General features: G+C 46.2%; 8 non-coding genes across 8 annotated transcripts; all 8 read left to right on the top strand.

Annotated features, from left to right (window-relative positions):
* The first annotated feature begins 819 nt into the window (after window positions 1-819).
* Window positions 820-892, top strand: trnav-aac (transfer RNA valine (anticodon AAC)). The gene has a single exon. It is a non-coding gene; the product is annotated as a tRNA-Val (tRNA).
* A 2435-nt stretch (window positions 893-3327) lies between these two features.
* Window positions 3328-3400, top strand: trnav-aac (transfer RNA valine (anticodon AAC)). Its single transcript has one exon. It is a non-coding gene; the product is annotated as a tRNA-Val (tRNA).
* Window positions 3401-4855: 1455 nt separating this feature from the next.
* Window positions 4856-4928, top strand: trnar-acg (transfer RNA arginine (anticodon ACG)). Its single transcript has one exon. It is a non-coding gene; the product is annotated as a tRNA-Arg (tRNA).
* Window positions 4929-9471: 4543 nt separating this feature from the next.
* On the top strand, window positions 9472-9544 carry trnav-aac (transfer RNA valine (anticodon AAC)). Its single transcript has one exon. It is a non-coding gene; the product is annotated as a tRNA-Val (tRNA).
* A 2435-nt stretch (window positions 9545-11979) lies between these two features.
* trnav-aac (transfer RNA valine (anticodon AAC)) lies at window positions 11980-12052 on the top strand. The gene has a single exon. It is a non-coding gene; the product is annotated as a tRNA-Val (tRNA).
* Window positions 12053-14487: 2435 nt separating this feature from the next.
* trnav-aac (transfer RNA valine (anticodon AAC)) lies at window positions 14488-14560 on the top strand. Its single transcript has one exon. It is a non-coding gene; the product is annotated as a tRNA-Val (tRNA).
* Window positions 14561-16015: 1455 nt separating this feature from the next.
* On the top strand, window positions 16016-16088 carry trnar-acg (transfer RNA arginine (anticodon ACG)). Its single transcript has one exon. It is a non-coding gene; the product is annotated as a tRNA-Arg (tRNA).
* Window positions 16089-16995: 907 nt separating this feature from the next.
* On the top strand, window positions 16996-17068 carry trnav-aac (transfer RNA valine (anticodon AAC)). The gene has a single exon. It is a non-coding gene; the product is annotated as a tRNA-Val (tRNA).
* The last annotated feature ends 510 nt before the right edge of the window (window positions 17069-17578 follow it).

Here is a 17578-nt window from a genome sequence, read left to right on the forward strand (position 1 = left end):
CTCGTATCGAAAGTTGATCCGACATCTGCGGAAGATACTGGAACAACTCAGCGAGTCAGGCGGGATTTGTCGACAGGACAACACAGCTCGTATTTCACCATCACTTTTCATTAAAACCGGGACGGGTTAGAAATGTCGGACGTTTTAACCAAGCCAAATCCCGGTGGGAGCAAACAGAATAACAGGAAAGCGCTCTGACAGGGTGCAAGTCAGGAGAGATTAAATGAGAAAAGTCCTAGGGTTCCCTGGCCACAGAGTGAGGTGAGCATCGAATGAGAGAATAATTACACCACAGTATGAGGCCATTCCAGCCGCTGTGTCTGTGCCAGCTCTCAGCAACTACCGCCCGGATACAAAGACGAAGTGGAAACAAGATTCAAACCCAAATCTGCGATGGTAGTACACACAGAATGGGGGCAGCATTTACAGTGTGAGACGGTTGCACACACTATGAGTGTGAAAGCTGTATTGAGCCCAGTGGAAAGATGCGCTGCTGTTCCTCGAGTGTTTGTTGAGCTTCTTTGGAACATTTCAGGAGGCCGAGGTCCGGAAGGTCAGCGTTAAGATGCAGCTCTCCAGTCAGTTCAATTCTCCACTTTGGCTCTGTAGATTAGATGGGTCACGTCCCTGTGAAGTTAACGCAGATCATGTTAAGTTCGATCTAATTTCTACATCTCGTGGTTTTATATGTTGAAACATCTGTTTTTGAAAGAAACAGCAGTCGACTTGTAATAAGTGGCCTAGCCTCTCAGCCTCACCATGCGAATCTGCAGCAACACAGTGAGGTTGCACATTGTACACGTCCGTTGATTGCCAGCTGTTTCTGTAGTGTAGTGGTTATCACATTCGCCTAACACGCGAAAGGTCCCCGGTTCGAAACCGGGCAGAAACATCTCGAACTTCCAGTTTAGTCTGTTGCTGACTATTGCCGCAATCTCGTAACTGGTCTTCATCAACGAGAAATAGCAAAATGCATGCACCCGTCTGGTTGTGGTTATTTTCGAAAGCCCTGCCTTCTCAATTTAACTTCCACTTCAAGCAAAACATAACTTATCTTCAGGTCTGTAAAGTTCGATTCCTGATTGTTTTATAAGTTGAGACATCGGTTTTAAAGAAACGGCTGTCTTCTTGTAATAAGTGACATGGCCTCTCAGACGAACCATGAGAAGCTGCAGCAACACAGTGAGGTTGAACATTGCACAAGTCCATTGATTACTGCACCGCCAGCGGTTTCTGTAGTGTAGTGGTTAGCACATTCCCCTAACATGCGAAAGGTCCCCGGGGCCATACCGGGTAGAAACATCAAGTGCTTCTCATGTTGTGTGAGGAATGTTTGCACAAAGTACTTTTGTTCCCCCATCTCGTATGTTCGAGGATTATGAGGTTTAGTCTCTCATGAGCCACTGAAATAAATTCCACATTAAGTAACAAGCACTGAATTTTCGACAGGCAATGAGAAGAAAAGGACCTTCCTATTTTGGATATTCGGAGCTAGTTCATCCACAACAGAATTTCATGCATTTACAAATGCAGATAAACATACTTATTCACCATCTCAAACATGTCTAAATGAACGACAAATGCAACTTACTGCGGATGCTTCATTCTGAAACAAAAACAGAACATACTGGACAATCTCAGCAGGACTGACAGCCTCTGTGGAGCGAGATGGCAGCGGTCGTTCCGGGCCTGGGTGACTCTTTGTCAAAGCTGGAGAACTGGAAATGGGGTCAGTTTCAGACTAATGTGGATGGGGCGGGGTTGGCGTGCCCTATTGGGCCTCGATAGAGTGGTCAGCAATAGGTGGAAAATGACGAAAATGTCTCGGACAGAAAGAAAAAGGGAATGTAAATGAGGCTAATCAAGGTGCTGATAGTGGCGCCTCAAGAGATCAGAATGTGTTAATCGCAGAAAGTAAGCAGTGTGTCAGCGAACAATTGGCGACAGGGATCAGATTGCTCAAGTAGGATGGTATGGGCTGGGGGAGGGGGGCAATGCTGAGGGTAAAACATATCAATGCAAGGAATTAAAATAAGATGATGGATACAGATGGTGGAGGGGGAAGAAGCAGATGGTGGAGGGGGAAGAGAGGTTACACAGTCTGATGTTGTTGAACTGAATAAAATGAAACATACAGAGAGCTGCCTGAATCTACTGGAATAAGTCAATAGAAGTAAGTGAATATCCACACATAGACAAGCTTTTAGAAAATGTCTTGATTGTCTCGGGAACGTATTGGTTCCCTGCTGTGTGAGCTCAGCTTCTCAAAGGAAACCCAATGTGAATGAATCCCGCCGAATGCGCCACAGAGGCTCAACAAGGAATAGCAAAATGCATGCACCCGGCTGGGCCAGTGGCGCAAGGGATAACGCGTCTGCCTACGAATCAAGAGATTCCACGTTCAACTCCTGGCTGGCTCGGAATTCGAACTTTTGGCGTGCGCTTTAACTCACTGGGTGGGACAGCTGATTCTTGATGCAGAGCAAAGTGAGCAGAACGTCTTCAATTCTCGTATCGAAAGTTGATCCGACATCTGCGGAAGATACTGGAACAACTCAGCGAGTCAGGCGGGATTTGTCGACAGGACAACACAGCTCGTATTTCACCATCACTTTTCATTAAAACCGGGACGGGTTAGAAATGTCGGACGTTTTAACCAAGCCAAATCCCGGTGGGAGCAAACAGAATAACAGGAAAGCGCTCTGACAGGGTGCAAGTCAGGAGAGATTAAATGAGAAAAGTCCTAGGGTTCCCTGGCCACAGAGTGAGGTGAGCATCGAATGAGAGAATAATTACACCACAGTATGAGGCCATTCCAGCCGCTGTGTCTGTGCCAGCTCTCAGCAACTACCGCCCGGATACAAAGACGAAGTGGAAACAAGATTCAAACCCAAATCTGCGATGGTAGTACACACAGAATGGGGGCAGCATTTACAGTGTGAGACGGTTGCACACACTATGAGTGTGAAAGCTGTATTGAGCCCAGTGGAAAGATGCGCTGCTGTTCCTCGAGTGTTTGTTGAGCTTCTTTGGAACATTTCAGGAGGCCGAGGTCCGGAAGGTCAGCGTTAAGATGCAGCTCTCCAGTCAGTTCAATTCTCCACTTTGGCTCTGTAGATTAGATGGGTCACGTCCCTGTGAAGTTAACGCAGATCATGTTAAGTTCGATCTAATTTCTACATCTCGTGGTTTTATATGTTGAAACATCTGTTTTTGAAAGAAACAGCAGTCGACTTGTAATAAGTGGCCTAGCCTCTCAGCCTCACCATGCGAATCTGCAGCAACACAGTGAGGTTGCACATTGTACACGTCCGTTGATTGCCAGCTGTTTCTGTAGTGTAGTGGTTATCACATTCGCCTAACACGCGAAAGGTCCCCGGTTCGAAACCGGGCAGAAACATCTCGAACTTCAAGTTTAGTCTGTTGCTGACTATTGCCGCAATCTCGTAACTGGTCTTCATCAACGAGAAATAGCAAAATGCATGCACCCGTCTGGTTGTGGTTATTTTCGAAAGCCCTGCCTTCTCAATTTAACTTCCACTTCAAGCAAAACATAACTTATCTTCAGGTCTGTAAAGTTCGATTCCTGATTGTTTTATAAGTTGAGACATCGGTTTTAAAGAAACGGCTGTCTTCTTGTAATAAGTGACATGGCCTCTCAGACGAACCATGAGAAGCTGCAGCAACACAGTGAGGTTGAACATTGCACAAGTCCATTGATTACTGCACCGCCAGCGGTTTCTGTAGTGTAGTGGTTAGCACATTCCCCTAACATGCGAAAGGTCCCCGGGGCCATACCGGGTAGAAACATCAAGTGCTTCTCATGTTGTGTGAGGAATGTTTGCACAAAGTACTTTTGTTCCCCCATCTCGTATGTTCGAGGATTATGAGGTTTAGACTCTCATGAGCCACTAAAATAAATTCCACATTAAGTCACAAGCACTGAATTTTCGACAGGCAATGAGAAGAAAAGGACCTTCCTATTTTGGATATTCGGAGCTAGTTCATCCACAACAGAATTTCATGCATTTACAAATGCAGATAAACATACTTATTCACCATCTCAAACATGTCTAAATGAACGACAAATGCAACTTACTGCGGATGCTTCATTCTGAAACAAAAACAGAACATACTGGACAATCTCAGCAGGACTGACAGCCTCTGTGGAGCGAGATGGCAGCGGTCGGTCCGGGCCTGGGTGACTCTTTGTCAAAGCTGGAGAACTGGAAATGGGGTCAGATTCAGACTAATGTGGATGGGGCGGGGTTGGCGTGCCCTATTGGGCCTCGATAGAGTGGTCAGCAATAGGTGGAAAATGACGAAAATGTCTCGGACAGAAAGAAAAAGGGAATGTAAATGAGGCTAATCAAGGTGCTGATAGTGGCGCCTCAAGAGATCAGAATGTGTTAATCGCAGAAAGTAAGCAGTGTGTCAGCGAACAATTGGCGAGAGGGATCAGATTGCTCAAGTAGGATGGTATGGGCTGGGGGAGGGGGGCAATGCTGAGGGTAAAACATATCAATGCAAGGAATTAAAATAAGATGATGGATACAGATGGTGGAGGGGGAAGAAGCAGTTGGTGGAGGGGGAAGAGAGGTTACACAGTCTGATGTTGTTGAACTGAATAAAATGAAACATACAGAGAGCTGCCTGAATCTACTGGAATAAGTCAATAGAAGTAAGTGAATATCCACACATAGACAAGCTTTTAGAAAATGTCTTGATTGTCTCGGGAACGTATTGGTTCCCTGCTGTGTGAGCTCAGCTTCACAAAGGAAACCCAATGTGAATGAATCCCGCCGAATGCGCCACAGAGGCTCAACAAGGAATAGCAAAATGCATTCACCCGGCCGGGCCAGTGGCGCAATGGATAACGCGTCTGACTACGAATCAGGAGATTCCAGGTTCGACTCCTGGCTGGCTCGGAATTCGAACTTTTGGCGTGCGCTTTAACTCACTGGGTGGGACAGCTGATTCTTGATGCAGAGCAAAGTGAGCAGAACGTCTTCAATTCTCGTATCGAAAGTTGATCCGACATCTGCGGAAGATACTGGAACAACTCAGCGAGTCAGGCGGGATTTGTCGACAGGACAACACAGCTCGTCTTTCACCATCACTTTTCATTAAAACCGGGACGGGTTAGAAATGTCGGACGTTTTAACCAAGTCAAATCCCGGTGGGAGCAAACAGAATAACAGGAAAGCGCTCTGACAGGGTGCAAGTCAGGAGAGATTAAATGAGACAAGGATTAGGGTTCCCTGGCCACAGAGTGAGGTGAGCATCGAATGAGAGAATAATTACACCACAGTATGAGGCCATTCCAGCCGCTGTGTCTGTGCCAGCTCTCAGCAACTACCGCCCGGATACAAAGACGAAGTGGAAACAAGATTCAAACACAAATCTGCGATGGTAGTACACACAGAATGGGGGCAGCATTTACAGTGTGAGACGGTTGCACACACTATGAGTGTGAAAGCTGTATTGAGCCCAGTGGAAAGATGCGCTGCTGTTCCTCGAGTGTTTGTTGAGCTTCTTTGGAACATTTCAGGAGGCCGAGGTCCGGGAGGTCAGCGTTAAGATGCAGCTCTCCAGTCAGTTCAATTCTCCACTTTGGCTCTGTGGATTAGTTGGGTCACGTCCCTGTGAAGTTAACGCAGATCATGTTAAGTTCGATCTAATTTCTACATCTCGTGGTTTTATATGTTGAAACATCTGTTTTTGAAAGAAACAGCAGTCGTCTTGTAATAAGTGGCCTAGCCTCTCAGCCTCACCATGCGAATCTGATTGTTTTATAAGTTGAGACATCGGTTTTAAAGAAACGGCTGTCTTCTTGTAATAAGTGACATGGCCTCTCAGACGAACCATGAGAAGCTGCAGCAACACAGTGAGGTTGAACATTGCACAAGTCCAATGATTACTGCACCGCCAGCGGTTTCTGTAGTGTAGTGGTTAGCACATTCCCCTAACATGCGAAAGGTCCCCGGGGCCATACCAGGTAGAAACATCAAGTGCTTCTCATGTTGTGTGAGGAATGTTTGCACAAAGTACTTTTGTTCCCCCATCTCGTATGTTCGAGGATTATGAGGTTTAGACTCTCATGAGCCACTAAAATAAATTCCACATTAAGTCACAAGCACTGAATTTTCGACAGGCAATGAGAAGAAAAGGACCTTCTTATTTTGGATATGCGGAGCTAGTTCATCCACAACAGAATTTCATGCATTTACTAATGCAGATACACCTACTTATTCACCATCTCAAACATGTCTAAATGAACGACAAATGCAACTTACTGCGGATGCTTCATTCTGAAACAAAAACAGAACATACTGGACAATCTCAGCAGGACTGACGGCCTCTGTGGAGCGAGATGGCAGCGGTCGTTCCGGGCCTGGGTGACTCTTTGTCAAAGCTGGAGAACTGGAAATGGGGTCAGATTCAGACAAATGTGGATGGGGCGGGGTTGGCGTGCCCTATTGGGCCTCGATAGAGTGGTCAGCAATAGGTGGAAAATGACGAAAATGTCTCGGACAGAAAGAAAAAGGGAATGTAAATGAGGCTAATCAAGGCTAAGAAAGTTGCTGATAGTGGCGCCTCAAGAGATCAGAATGTGTTAATAGCAGAACAAAGAAAACAGTGTGTCAGCGAACAATTGGCGACAGGGTTGCTCAAGTAGGATGGTATGGGCTGGGGGGAGGGGCGCAATGCTGAGGGTAAAACATACCAATGGAAGGAATGAAAATAACTTGATGGAAATAAACAGATGGTGGAGGGAGAAGAGAGATTACACAGTCTGATGTTGTTGAACTGAATAAAATGAAATATACAGAGGGCTGCCTGAATCAACTGGAATTAGTCAATAGAGGTAAGTGAATGTCATACCCCTAGACCAACGAGCCCCGGGAAAGTAACAGAAGCACTCTGTTATTGCCATCGAAAGTCGATCTAACATCTGCGGAAAATACTGGAACAACTCAGCGAGTCAGGCGGAATTTGTCGACAGGACAACAAAGCTTGTCTTTCACCATCACCTTTCATTAAAACCGGGACGGGTTAGAAATGTCGGACGTTTTAACCAAGTCAAATCCTGGTGGGAGCAAACAGAACAACAGGAAAGCGCTCTGACAGGGTGCAAGTCAGGAGAGATTAAATGAGAAAAGGCCTAGGGTTCCCTGGCCACAGAGTGAGGTGAGCATCGAATGAGAGAATAATTACACCACAGTATGAGGCCATTCCAGCCGCTGTGTCTGTGCCAGCTCTCAACAACTACCGCCCGGATACAAAGAAGAAGTGGAAACAAGATTCAAACCCAAATCTGCGATGGAAGGACACACAGAATGGGGGCAGCATTTACAGTGTGAGACTGTTGCACACACTATGAGTGTGAAAGCTGTAAGAAACAGCAGTCGTCTTGTAATAAGGGGCCTAGCCTCTCAGCATCCAGGAGAGTGCTTCTCATGTTGTGTGAGGAATGTTTGCACAAAGTACTTGTGTTCCCCATCTCGTATGTTCGAGGATTATGCGGATTAGTCTCTCATGAGCCACTAAAATAAATTCCACATTAAGTCACAAGCACTGAATTTTCGACAGGCAATGAGAAGAAAAGGACCTTCTTATTTTGGATATTCGGAGCTAGTTCATCCACAACAGAATTTCATGCATTTACAAATGCAGATAAACATACTTATTCACCATCTCAAACATGTCTAAATGAACGACAAATGCAACTTACTGCGGATGCTTCATTCTGAAACAAAAACAGAACATACTGGACAATCTCAGCAGGACTGACAGCCTCTGTGGAGCGAGATGGCAGCGGTCGGTCCGGGTCTGGGTGACTCTTTGTCAAAGCTGGAGAACTGGAAATGGGGTCAGATTCTGACTAATGTGGATGGGGCGGGGTTGGCGTGCCCTATTGGGCCTCGATAGAGTGGTCAGCAATAGGTGGAAAATGACGAAAATGTCTCGGACAGAAAGAAAAAGGGAATGTAAATGAGGCTAATCAAGGTGCTGATAGTGGCGCCTCAAGAGATCAGAATGTGTTAATCGCAGAAAGTAAGCAGTGTGTCAGCGAACAATTGGCGACAGGGATCAGATTGCTCAAGTAGGATGGTATGGGCTGGGGGAGGGGGGCAATGCTGAGGGTAAAACATATCAATGCAAGGAATTAAAATAAGATGATGGATACAGATGGTGGAGGGGGAAGAAGCAGATGGTGGAGGGGGAAGAGAGGTTACACAGTCTGATGTTGTTGAACTGAACAAAATGAAACATACAGAGAGCTGCCTGAATCTACTGGAATAAGTCAATAGAAGTAAGTGAATATCAACACATAGACAAGCTTTTAGAAAATGTCTTGATTGTCTCGGGAACGTATTGGTTCCCTGCTGTGTGAGCTCAGCTTCTCAAAGGAAACCCAATGTGAATGAATCCCGCCGAATGCGCCACAGAGGCTCAACAAGGAATAGCAAAATGCATGCACCCGGCTGGGCCAGTGGCGCAATGGATAACGCGTTTGACTACGAATCAGGAGATTCTAGGTTCCACTCCTGGCTGGCTCGGCATTCGAACTTTTGGCGTGCGCTTTAACTCACTGGGTGGGACAGCTGATTCTTGATGCAGAGCAAAGTGAGCAGAACGTCTTCAATTCTCGTATCGAAAGTTGATCCGACATCTGCGGAAGATACTGGAACAACTCAGCGAGTCAGGCGGCATTTGTCGACAGGACAACAAAGCACGTCTTTCACCATCACCTTTCATTAAAACCGGGGCGGGTTAGAAATGTCGGACGTTTTAACCAAGTCAAATCCCGGTGGGAGCAAACAGAATAACAGGAAAGCGCTCTGACAGGGTGCAAGTCAGGAGAGATTAAATGAGAAAAGGCCTAGGGTTCCCTGGTCACAGTGTGAGGTGAGCATCGAATGAGAGAATAATTACACCACAGTATGAGGCCATTCCAGCCGCTGTGTCTGTGCCAGCTCTCAGCAACTACCGCCCGGATACAAAGACGAAGTGGAAACAAGATTCAAACCCAAATCTGCGATGGTAGTACACACAGAATGGGGGCAGCATTTACAGTGTGAGACGGTTGCACACACTATGAGTGTGAAAGCTGTATTGAGCCCAGTGGAAAGATGCGCTGCTGTTCCTCGAGTGTTTGTTGAGCTTCTTTGGAACATTTCAGGAGGCCGAGGTCCGGGAGGTCAGCGTTAAGATGCAGCTCTCCAGTCAGTTCAATTCTCCACTTTGGCTCTGTGGATTAGTTGGGTCACGTCCCTGTGAAGTTAACGCAGATCATGTTAAGTTCGATCTAATTTCTACATCTCGTGGTTTTATATGTTGAAACATCTGTTTTTGAAAGAAACAGCAGTCGTCTTGTAATAAGTGGCCTAGCCTCTCAGCCTCACCATGCGAATCTGCAGCAACACAGTGAGGTTGCACATTGTACACGTCCGTTGATTGCCAGCTGTTTCTGTAGTGTAGTGGTTATCACATTCGCCTAACACGCGAAAGGTCCCCGGTTCGAAACCGGGCAGAAACATCTCGAACTTCCAGTTTAGTCTGTTGCTGACTATTGCCGCAATCTCGTAACTGGTCTTCATCAACGAGGAATAGCAAAATGCATGCACCCGTCTGGTTGTGGTTATTTACGAAAGCCCTGCATTCTCAATTTAACTTCCACTTCAAGCAAAACATAACTTATCTTCAGGTCTGTAAAGTTCGATTCCTGATTGTTTTATAAGTTGAGACATCGGTTTTAAAGAAACGGCTGTCTTCTTGTAATAAGTGACATGGCCTCTCAGACGAACCATGAGAAGCTGCAGCAACACAGTGAGGTTGAACATTGCACAAGTCCAATGATTACTGCACCGCCAGCGGTTTCTGTAGTGTAGTGGTTAGCACATTCCCCTAACATGCGAAAGGTCCCCGGGGCCATACCAGGTAGAAACATCAAGTGCTTCTCATGTTGTGTGAGGAATGTTTGCACAAAGTACTTTTGTTCCCCCATCTCGTATGTTCGAGGATTATGAGGTTTAGACTCTCATGAGCCACTAAACTAAATTCCACATTAAGTCACAAGCACTGAATTTTCGACAGGCAATGAGAAGAAAAGGACCTTCCTATTTTGGATATTCGGAGCTAGTTCATCCACAACAGAATTTCATGCATTTACAAATGCAGATAAACATACTTATTCACCATCTCAAACATGTCTAAATGAACGACAAATGCAACTTACTGCGGATGCTTCATTCTGAAACAAAAACAGAACATACTGGACAATCTCAGCAGGACTGACAGACTCTGTGGAGCGAGATGGCAGCGGTCGTTCCGGGCCTGGGTGACTCTTTGTCAAAGCTGGAGAACTGGAAATGGGGTCAGATTCAGACTAATGTGGATGGGGCGGGGTTGGCGTGCCCTATTGGGCCTCGATAGAGTGGTCAGCAATAGGTGGAAAATGACGAAAATGTCTCGGACAGAAAGAAAAAGGGAATGTAAATGAGGCTAATCAAGGTGCTGATAGTGGCGCCTCAAGAGATCAGAATGTGTTAATCGCAGAAAGTAAGCAGTGTGTCAGCGAACAATTGGCGACAGGGATCAGATTGCTCAAGTAGGATGGTATGGGCTGGGGGAGGGGGGCAATGCTGAGGGTAAAACATATCAATGCAAGGAATTAAAATAAGATGATGGATACAGATGGTGGAGGGGGAAGAAGCAGATGGTGGAGGGGGAAGAGAGGTTACACAGTCTGATGTTGTTGAACTGAATAAAATGAAACATACAGAGAGCTGCCTGAATCTACTGGAATAAGTCAATAGAAGTAAGTGAATATCCACACATAGACAAGCTTTTAGAAAATGTCTTGATTGTCTCGGGAACGTATTGGTTCCCTGCTGTGTGAGCTCAGCTTCTCAAAGGAAACCCAATGTGAATGAATCCCGCCGAATGCGCCACAGAGGCTCAACAAGGAATAGCAAAATGCATGCACCCGGCTGGGCCAGTGGCGCAAGGGATAACGCGTCTGCCTACGAATCAGGAGATTCCACGTTCAACTCCTGGCTGGCTCGGAATTCGAACTTTTGGCGTGCGCTTTAACTCACTGGGTGGGACAGCTGATTCTTGATGCAGAGCAAAGTGAGCAGAACGTCTTCAATTCTCGTATCGAAAGTTGATCCGACATCTGCGGAAGATACTGGAACAACTCAGCGAGTCAGGCGGGATTTGTCGACAGGACAACACAGCTCGTATTTCACCATCACTTTTCATTAAAACCGGGACGGGTTAGAAATGTCGGACGTTTTAACCAAGCCAAATCCCGGTGGGAGCAAACAGAATAACAGGAAAGCGCTCTGACAGGGTGCAAGTCAGGAGAGATTAAATGAGAAAAGTCCTAGGGTTCCCTGGCCACAGAGTGAGGTGAGCATCGAATGAGAGAATAATTACACCACAGTATGAGGCCATTCCAGCCGCTGTGTCTGTGCCAGCTCTCAGCAACTACCGCCCGGATACAAAGACGAAGTGGAAACAAGATTCAAACCCAAATCTGCGATGGTAGTACACACAGAATGGGGGCAGCATTTACAGTGTGAGACGGTTGCACACACTATGAGTGTGAAAGCTGTATTGAGCCCAGTGGAAAGATGCGCTGCTGTTCCTCGAGTGTTTGTTGAGCTTCTTTGGAACATTTCAGGAGGCCGAGGTCCGGAAGGTCAGCGTTAAGATGCAGCTCTCCAGTCAGTTCAATTCTCCACTTTGGCTCTGTAGATTAGATGGGTCACGTCCCTGTGAAGTTAACGCAGATCATGTTAAGTTCGATCTAATTTCTACATCTCGTGGTTTTATATGTTGAAACATCTGTTTTTGAAAGAAACAGCAGTCGACTTGTAATAAGTGGCCTAGCCTCTCAGCCTCACCATGCGAATCTGCAGCAACACAGTGAGGTTGCACATTGTACACGTCCGTTGATTGCCAGCTGTTTCTGTAGTGTAGTGGTTATCACATTCGCCTAACACGCGAAAGGTCCCCGGTTCGAAACCGGGCAGAAACATCTCGTATTTCCAGTTTAGTCTGTTGCTGACGATTGCCGCAATCTCGTAACTGGTCTTCATCAACGAGAAATAGCAAAATGCATGCACCCGTCTGGTTGTGGTTATTTTCGAAAGCCCTGCCTTCTCAATTTAACTTCCACTTCAAGCAAAACATAACTTATCTTCAGTTCTGTAAAGTTCGATTCCTGATTGTTTTATAAGTTGAGACATCGGTTTTAAAGAAACGGCTGTCTTCTTGTAATAAGTGACATGGCCTCTCAGACGAACCATGAGAAGCTGCAGCAACACAGTGAGGTTGAACATTGCACAAGTCCATTGATTACTGGCCCGCCAGCGGTTTCTGTAGTGTAGTGGTTAGCACATTCCCCTAACATGCGAAAGGTCCCCGGGGCCATACCGGGTAGAAACATCAAGTGCTTCTCATGTTGTGTGAGGAATGTTTGCACAAAGTACTTTTGTTCCCCCATCTCGTATGTTCGAGGATTATGAGGTTTAGTCTCTCATGAGCCACTGAAATAAATTCCACATTAAGTAACAAGCACTGAATTTTCGACAGGCAATGAGAAGAAAAGGACCTTCCGATTTTGGATATTCGGAGCGAGTACATCCACAACAGAATTTCATGCATTTACAAATGCAGATAAACATACTTATTCACCATCTCAAACATGTCTAAATGAACGACAAATGCAACTTACTGCGGATGCTTCATTCTGAAACAAAAACAGAACATACTGGACAATCTCAGCAGGACTGACAGCCTCTGTGGAGCGAGATGGCAGCGGTCGTTCCGGGCCTGGGTGACTCTTTGTCAAAGCTGGAGAACTGGAAATGGGGTCAGATTCAGACTAATGTGGATGGGGCGGGGTTGGCGTGCCCTATTGGGCCTCGATAGAGTGGTCAGCAATAGGTGGAAAATGACGAAAATGTCTCGGACAGAAAGAAAAAGGGAATGTAAATGAGGCTAATCAAGGTGCTGATAGTGGCGCCTCAAGAGATCAGAATGTGTTAATCGCAGAAAGTAAGCAGTGTGTCAGCGAACAATTGGCGACAGGGATCAGATTGCTCAAGTAGGATGGTATGGGCTGGGGGAGGGGGGCAATGCTGAGGGTAAAACATATCAATGCAAGGAATTAAAATAAGATGATGGATACAGATGGTGGAGGGGGAAGAAGCAGATGGTGGAGGGGGAAGAGAGGTTACACAGTCTGATGTTGTTGAACTGAATAAAATGAAACATACAGAGAGCTGCCTGAATCTACTGGAATAAGTCAATAGAAGTAAGTGAATATCCACACATAGACAAGCTTTTAGAAAATGTCTTGATTGTCTCGGGAACGTATTGGTTCCCTGCTGTGTGAGCTCAGCTTCTCAAAGGAAACCCAATGTGAATGAATCCCGCCGAATGCGCCACAGAGGCTCAACAAGGAATAGCAAAATGCATGCACCCGGCTGGGCCAGTGGCGCAAGGGATAACGCGTCTGCCTACGAATTAGGAGATTCCACGTTCAACTCCTGGCTGGCTCGGAATTCGAACTTTTGGCGTGCGCTTTAACTCACTGGGTGGGACAGCTGATTCTTGATGCAGAGCAAAGTGAGCAGAACGTCTTCAATTCTCGTATCGAAAGTTGATCCGACATCTGCGGAAGATACTGGAACAACTCAGCGAGTCAGGCGGGATTTGTCGACAGGACAACACAGCTCGTATTTCACCATCACTTTTCATTAAAACCGGGACGGGTTAGAAATGTCGGACGTTTTAACCAAGCCAAATCCCGGTGGGAGCAAACAGAATAACAGGAAAGCGCTCTGACAGGGTGCAAGTCAGGAGAGATTAAATGAGAAAAGTCCTAGGGTTCCCTGGCCACAGAGTGAGGTGAGCATCGAATGAGAGAATAATTACACCACAGTATGAGGCCATTCCAGCCGCTGTGTCTGTGCCAGCTCTCAGCAACTACCGCCCGGATACAAAGACGAAGTGGAAACAAGATTCAAACCCAAATCTGCGATGGTAGTACACACAGAATGGGGGCAGCATTTACAGTGTGAGACGGTTGCACACACTATGAGTGTGAAAGCTGTATTGAGCCCAGTGGAAAGATGCGCTGCTGTTCCTCGAGTGTTTGTTGAGCTTCTTTGGAACATTTCAGGAGGCCGAGGTCCGGAAGGTCAGCGTTAAGATGCAGCTCTCCAGTCAGTTCAATTCTCCACTTTGGCTCTGTAGATTAGATGGGTCACGTCCCTGTGAAGTTAACGCAGATCATGTTAAGTTCAATCTAATTTCTACATCTCGTGGTTTTATATGTTGAAACATCTGTTTTTGAAAGAAACAGCAGTCGACTTGTAATAAGTGGCCTAGCCTCTCAGCCTCACCATGCGAATCTGCAGCAACACAGTGAGGTTGCACATTGTACACGTCTGTTGTTTGCCAGCTGTTTCTGTAGTGTAGTGGTTATCACATTCGCCTAACACGCGAAAGGTCCCCGGTTCGAAACCGGGCAGAAACATCTCGTATTTCCAGTTTAGTCTGTTGCTGACTATTGCCGCAATCTCGTAACTGGTCTTCATCAACGAGAAATAGCAAAATGCATGCACCCGTCTGGTTGTGGTTATTTTCGAAAGCCCTGCCTTCTCAATTTAACTTCCACTTCAAGCAAAACATAACTTATCTTCAGGTCTGTAAAGTTCGATTCCTGATTGTTTTATAAGTTGAGACATCGGTTTTAAAGAAACGGCTGTCTTCTTGTAATAAGTGACATGGCCTCTCAGACGAACCATGAGAAGCTGCAGCAACACAGTGAGGTTGAACATTGCACAAGTCCATTGATTACTGCACCGCCAGCGGTTTCTGTAGTGTAGTGGTTAGCACATTCCCCTAACATGCGAAAGGTCCCCGGGGCCATACCGGGTAGAAACATCAAGTGCTTCTCATGTTGTGTGAGGAATGTTTGCACAAAGTACTTTTGTTCCCCCATCTCGTATGTTCGAGGATTATGAGGTTTAGTCTCTCATGAGCCACTGAAATAAATTCCACATTAAGTAACAAGCACTGAATTTTCGACAGGCAATGAGAAGAAAAGGACCTTCCTATTTTGGATATTCGGAGCTAGTTCATCCACAACAGAATTTCATGCATTTACAAATGCAGATAAACATACTTATTCACCATCTCAAACATGTCTAAATGAACGACAAATGCAACTTACTGCGGATGCTTCATTCTGAAACAAAAACAGAACATACTGGACAATCTCAGCAGGACTGACAGCCTCTGTGGAGCGAGATGGCAGCGGTCGTTCCGGGCCTGGGTGACTCTTTGTCAAAGCTGGAGAACTGGAAATGGGGTCAGTTTCAGACTAATGTGGATGGGGCGGGGTTGGCGTGCCCTATTGGGCCTCGATAGAGTGGTCAGCAATAGGTGGAAAATGACGAAAATGTCTCGGACAGAAAGAAAAAGGGAATGTAAATGAGGCTAATCAAGGTGCTGATAGTGGCGCCTCAAGAGATCAGAATGTGTTAATCGCAGAAAGTAAGCAGTGTGTCAGCGAACAATTGGCGACAGGGATCAGATTGCTCAAGTAGGATGGTATGGGCTGGGGGAGGGGGGCAATGCTGAGGGTAAAACATATCAATGCAAGGAATTAAAATAAGATGATGGATACAGATGGTGGAGGGGGAAGAAGCAGATGGTGGAGGGGGAAGAGAGGTTACACAGTCTGATGTTGTTGAACTGAATAAAATGAAACATACAGAGAGCTGCCTGAATCTACTGGAATAAGTCAATAGAAGTAAGTGAATATCCACACATAGACAAGCTTTTAGAAAATGTCTTGATTGTCTCGGGAACGTATTGGTTCCCTGCTGTGTGAGCTCAGCTTCTCAAAGGAAACCCAATGTGAATGAATCCCGCCGAATGCGCCACAGAGGCTCAACAAGGAATAGCAAAATGCATTCACCCGGCTGGGCCAGTGGCGCAATGGATAACGCGTCTGACTACGAATCAGGAGATTCCAGGTTCGACTCCTGGCTGGCTCGAAATTCGAACTTTTGGCGTGCGCTTTAACTCACTGGGTGGGACAGCTGATTCTTGATGCAGAGCAAAGTGAGCAGAACGTCTTCAATTCTCGTATCGAAAGTTGATCCGACATCTGCGGAAGATACTGGAACAACTCAGCGAGTCAGGCGGCATTTGTCGACAGGACAACACAGCTCGTCTTTCACCATCACTTTTCATTAAAACCGGGACGGGTTAGAAATGTCGGACGTTTTAACCAAGTCAAATCCCGGTGGGAGCAAACAGAATAACAGGAAAGCGCTCTGACAGGGTGCAAGTCAGGAGAGATTAAATGAGAAAAGGCCTAGGGTTCCCTGGCCACAGAGTGAGGTGAGCATCGAATGAGAGAATAATTACACCACAGTATGAGGCCATTCCAGCCGCTGTGTCTGGGCCAGCTCTCAGCAACTACCGCCCGGATACAAAGACGAAGTGGAAACAAGATTCAAACCCAAATCTGCGATGGTAGTACACACAGAATGGGGGCAGCATTTACAGTGTGAGACGGTTGCACACACTATGAGTGTGAAAGCTGTATTGAGCCCAGTGGAAAGATGCGCTGCTGTTCCTCGAGTGTTTGTTGAGCTTCTTTGGAACATTTCAGGAGGCCGAGGTCCGGGAGGTCAGCGTTAAGATGCAGCTCTCCAGTCAGTTCAATTCTCCACTTTGGCTCTGTGGATTAGTTGGGTCACGTCCCTGTGAAGTTAACGCAGATCATGTTAAGTTCGATCTAATTTCTACATCTCGTGGTTTTATATGTTGAAACATCTGTTTTTGAAAGAAACAGCAGTCGTCTTGTAATAAGTGGCCTAGCCTCTCAGCCTCACCATGCGAATCTGCAGCAACACAGTGAGGTTGCACATTGTACACGTCCGTTGATTGCCAGCTGTTTCTGTAGTGTAGTGGTTATCACATTCGCCTAACACGCGAAAGGTCCCCGGTTCGAAACCGGGCAGAAACATCTCGAACTTCCAGTTTAGTCTGTTGCTGACTATTGCCGCAATCTCGTAACTGGTCTTCATCAACGAGGAATAGCAAAATGCATGCACCCGTCTGGTTGTGGTTATTTACGAAAGCCATGCATTCTCAATTTAACTTCCACTTCAAGCAAAACATAACTTATCTTCAGGTCTGTAAAGTTCGATTCCTGATTGTTTTATAAGTTGAGACATCGGTTTTAAAGAAACGGCTGTCTTCTTGTAATAAGTGACATGGCCTCTCAGACGAACCATGAGAAGCTGCAGCAACACAGTGAGGTTGAACATTGCACAAGTCCAATGATTACTGCACCGCCAGCGGTTTCTGTAGTGTAGTGGTTAGCACATTCCCCTAACATGCGAAAGGTCCCCGGGGCCATACCAGGTAGAAACATCAAGTGCTTCTCATGTTGTGTGAGGAATGTTTGCACAAAGTACTTTTGTTCCCCCATCTCGTATGTTCGAGGTTTATGAGGTTTAGACTCTCATGAGCC

The sequence above is a fragment of the Scyliorhinus torazame genome, chromosome 5, assembly GCF_047496885.1.
Source record: "Scyliorhinus torazame isolate Kashiwa2021f chromosome 5, sScyTor2.1, whole genome shotgun sequence".
NCBI classification, from domain to species: Eukaryota; Metazoa; Chordata; class Chondrichthyes; order Carcharhiniformes; family Scyliorhinidae; genus Scyliorhinus; species Scyliorhinus torazame.